The sequence below is a fragment of the Macrobrachium rosenbergii genome, chromosome 6 (assembly GCF_040412425.1).
Source record: "Macrobrachium rosenbergii isolate ZJJX-2024 chromosome 6, ASM4041242v1, whole genome shotgun sequence".
Lineage (NCBI taxonomy): Eukaryota > Metazoa > Arthropoda > Malacostraca > Decapoda > Palaemonidae > Macrobrachium > Macrobrachium rosenbergii.
Genome location: NC_089746.1, coordinates 19,391,581 through 19,391,809, shown reverse-complemented (window position 1 = coordinate 19,391,809; position 229 = coordinate 19,391,581).

Sequence of the window (229 nt, the reverse complement as noted above, 5' to 3'; positions counted from 1 at the left end):
AATTCTTAGCTGTCAAAAATTTTATATGCGTGTGGTTGCCAAATATCGTTAACTTCTGGTTTTCACCTTTAGGACTAATTTTTTAGAAAGCCAACTATTACTGACTGTTTGGGGCAAAAAACAAATAAACGTTAAGCTATTTAAGATCCGTGATCTTACAAACAAAATCACTTTGTTTCTGCATCTGTATGCTATGCATTAACAAGCATAAATTTACACACGCACACGC